Source organism: Myotis yumanensis, unplaced genomic scaffold (genome assembly GCF_028538775.1).
Source record: "Myotis yumanensis isolate MYYU_CA2020_CCGP unplaced genomic scaffold, mMyoYum1.0.hap1 SCAF_4, whole genome shotgun sequence".
NCBI lineage: Eukaryota > Metazoa > Chordata > Mammalia > Chiroptera > Vespertilionidae > Myotis > Myotis yumanensis.
In genome coordinates, this window is record NW_027223755.1 from 47712791 (window position 1) to 47716897 (window position 4107).

The 4107-nt window shown below is 36.6% G+C and overlaps 1 pseudogene; it reads right to left on the minus strand.

Annotated features, from left to right (window-relative positions):
- Nucleotides 1-1380: 1380 nt before the first annotated feature.
- On the minus strand, nucleotides 1381-3511 carry LOC139009423 (large ribosomal subunit protein eL6 pseudogene; annotated as a pseudogene).
- Between the last annotated feature and the right edge of the window lie 596 nt (nucleotides 3512-4107).

Genomic DNA, 4107 nt, shown 5'->3' on the forward strand with positions numbered 1-4107 from the left:
GTATTTTAAAATTTAAAGATATTCCCAAAAGGCTGTACCAACATACATCCCCCCAACAAGGGAGGGGTGATGAAAGGAGAGATGGGAAGCCCCAGTGGGACATTTCTTCTAATGAATAACTGCTCAGAGCTGATGCATATAGCCACGATGCTTTCATTTGTTATTTCTCTGAAGGGAAACCAAGTAGGAGGAAAACCAGGGAAAGTCTTTATTACCAAGAACCGTAATCAAAACTTTTTATCTCTGTCTTTGGACTTGGGTCAGGATGTCACTAAAATGCAAAACAAAAGCAGAGGCTCATGATGTTTTTGTAGCTTTGTCTTTAATTTTTTACAAAATGGAGAAGAAACTATTTTGTTATAAATAATCCTTTAGAAATACATCATCCTATTAGAAGTGAAGCCTCTGTCTGCCATTTGTTTTCCGCTGAGGACGCAGACCTGTGCTTTTACAACTATCTGCCAGTGGGTAGTTTGTTATCACGTTTGGTTTTTAACTCATCTATCTCTTGCTCGGTATTTGACAGTGACCAAGGAAACAGGAGGAAAGAGTTGTTTCTGGCAGAGAACAATGAATGGAAAAAGAGGGAGCATGAGAATAGCATCGCAGAGCAGCATAGAGAAGTGTCACAGACCCATGAAATAGTCCATAAGTGGGAATTAAGCTAAGTTAATTCCCTACGGCATACATTTTTTTTTGATAGAGAAATTTAACATACTGGCTTGCACTGCATAAAGAATACCTGATTTCCCTAAGCTTTAGGAATTTAAAAAGGGAAAACAGAGAAAATATTTTATTAAATATGATTCTGATGGTCTTTTGAAAAATGCAACCTCTATAGGGGTCACATCTGGTTATATGCTTTTAACATATAGCAGGTATTACTTTGCTTAATTCTTTGATGTTTCAACCATTTTTCTTTTTTTCTAGACAAATTAATAGTCCTCATATCACTGCAGTTGTAGCAAAGCAATCACTGTTCTCAAGGACTTCTCAATGTTTAAAAATTAATTTTTTCCGCTCTTAATTACCACCTGTCTCCTCTTCTTTTTATTTGGTCATTTGTTTTAATTCTCCCCACAATGGTAATAAAAACCTCAAAAATAAAGATGGCTGAGGACTAAACTTGTTTTATTCCAAATGCATTCCTGAGATAACAGTCTCAAGGCCTGCCTTATTCTGGCCCAATCCTACCGATTTCTTCTTCTCCATTCAAGTCCTAATTAGTTATTTTTTCCCCCCACAGTTCGTGGCTCTAAAGCTCAGCAGTTGAAAAGGCAGAAAGAAGTCTAAGGGTTTTTCTTTTTTTAAACAAAGCCTTTTTATTTTTGTTATTTTTTGAAACAAATCAGGCATTTAATTAGGTTCTTCGTACGAGATTTAGAACACCAGTTTGTGAGGATAAAGCCCACTGGTGAGAGCAAACACAGAGCGGAGGCATTGTAGCCCTGGAGCTGAGAGACAGCTTTGATTTTTGGAAGGACATGGAGCCCATGGCTTTCTGATCAACCTTGCGCTGCTCTGTGACCTTATATTTCTCTGTGTCGAAGATCTCACCTCCTGGTGCCTGGGCTTGCGCAGTGTCTTGAAGCGGGGATTTTTATTCCACTGATAGCGATTTTGGTGGCGATGACAAATTTCTGGTGTGTTCTATGCAGAGGCACTAGATTGAGAGCCAGAGGTCTAGTGACAAGTAGCAAGCTCTGCTCAGCTGCCTCAGGAAACCACCCTCTTGCCTCTGTGGTGCCCAGTGAACATGACCAGAATGGTCTCGGGAGTGAAGCTGGCTGCAGTTTTCTCACATGCTGACTGAAGGGTTTCTTGCCACGGCTCAATCGCTTTCAAAGCACGTCTTCAGCTGGATAATACCTAAGCATTTTGCAAACTTTAACAACTCGGGTATCACCATTCTCGTCACCACCAATTGGTTTTGTGACAGTAGGAAGAACCCTCTCCTATTATTTCTTTTTAAGCCTGGATTTAGCCTCTTGTACATGGCCTTTGGGGAATGCACAGCCAATTTGGAATAACGGCCAATTCCTCTGAATAGGACGAAGTTTCAGCTGCAGTGGGTCTTCCCCTCTTAGGCGTCTTGGCCTGAGGTTACCCTTAACCTTGCCACCAGCATCAGCCTTCTTGGCTCAGGTTTCTTCTTCTTAGTATCCTTTTTCACCTGCCATCTTGCAAGATGGGAAAGAAAAAGCCTTTTTAAAAATTTTTTAACTTGAGTTAATTTTTAAGTTGTAGTATATAACATAAAATTTATCATTGTAATTATTATAAATGTATGATTTGGTGGCATTAAGTACTAATAAGTTAATTTTAAGTAATAGATAGTATGTGTATTGCATCTTGTTTCTTTGCTGTTTTTCTCTTTGTTGTTTCAAAATTCCATTAAGTTAAGATTTATCATCAGTGCTATAAGGGGCTACCAAAAATAACTTTTTGTCTATGGCCCAAACTCCAGGGAAATTATCTGCTGACTACTTTCAAAGAATGATGGGTGATGGGATTCCCATTTTTAATGAATATGATGAAGGAAAGTGATACCATCCAAATATACCTGTTTTTATTTAGGGCACTGAGAAGTGACTCTAATATCTAACAGAAATATTATAAAATAGAAAGTAGACATTATTTCCCCAAACAGAAATCATGACATGCAGAATATTCCTTGTTCCTGTTTCTTGCCATTGTTATGTCTGGTATAAATTATCTTGTGGGAGAAAAGGTCAAGACCTTGTGGTCCCCTACTCTAAACTTAGTGAAAGTTTTCCAGATCAAGCATAGATAATTTTTTTTTCATGATAAATGGTCTTGAAGCCAGGTTTTTCAAGTCTCTCAGCATACCACTTAACCCATTTATCATTAATTTCAACACACAACCTCTACTCTGAACTCAAAGCAATTATTTCTCAGTCCCACACTTTACTTATTCATAAATTTAATTCTTCACTTCTTTTCTGAATAGATTTTTTAGTTGAAAAACAAAACAAGAGAGCTGTAAGGCATACTAATTAAAGTGGGTTGATGGTTAGAATGAATATGTGGGGCTGGTCTCAAAACATATCTAAAGCCTGGTCAGTCTCTTGGGCTGATGTTAAACCTCTCTTTTGCTCTGTATTTTTATATCATTCTCCGCTATATAGATTGAAATCCTTTATTTAAAACTCGATGTTCTCTCACAAGCTTGCTTGGCCCTTAGCCTAATTCATGACACCTTTTCATGGCCTATAGACTGCCATGTTGTTAGGTTTTTAATTTCAGTTCCCCCAAAATGAGTTGCTGATTGGACGTCTTTGCACAGGCACAATGAATTGAAAAAATTTATAGTACAAACTTAAAAGTATGCATTATATTCATAATCTCCTGGCAGATTGACATACCCTGAGATAATTTCTGCTTGGGATGAGACTATAATGGAGGTAAACCTATACTCCAACTTTTGTGGTTTAAATTCTTCTTCATAAGGCTTGTTTGGGGTTATGATTAACTTTAGAGTTCCTTTCATTGATTGAGGTGCTTTCTGTAACTCTAACAGATGGTAGGAAACCCACCCCATACTAGAGGCTTTTTCTCCTACCAACTTTTTCCAGAATGTCCTTAAGTATTGAATGATGTTAAGAGTTAAACAGTTAATGTTATTTTAAAAGGGTTAAAAGTTGTTAAAATGTGTTCAACAATCATTAGAGCAAGATATTTTCTTCTTTGTACATAAAAAATAAAAAGATTGGCTTTTACTAAATAAGAAGAGGAAGGCTTTAAGTGGTGTGGTCTGACAGTAATTTGTATTAGAGTCTAGAAGAGCACATTTGTAATGTCTTGTGGTAGTACATTTATCTCTTGGTGACAGAAGAAATAATTGCTTTAGAGAGCATATCAGTTACTGTTTAAAAATTTAACTCTTTATTTCCTCACACCCAATGTTACAAAATTGAGAGGAGAAAAACATTATGAGAAATCTAATCCAAGTAAGAACAGTTATGAAATAATTTTATCAGAAAAAATATATACATTGTCCATTTTCAAGGAATGCTGAAAAGGCTGAAAGAGTAGCAAAGTATTTTTCATTATATATAGGTATATATTTATTTATGAATATTGCCA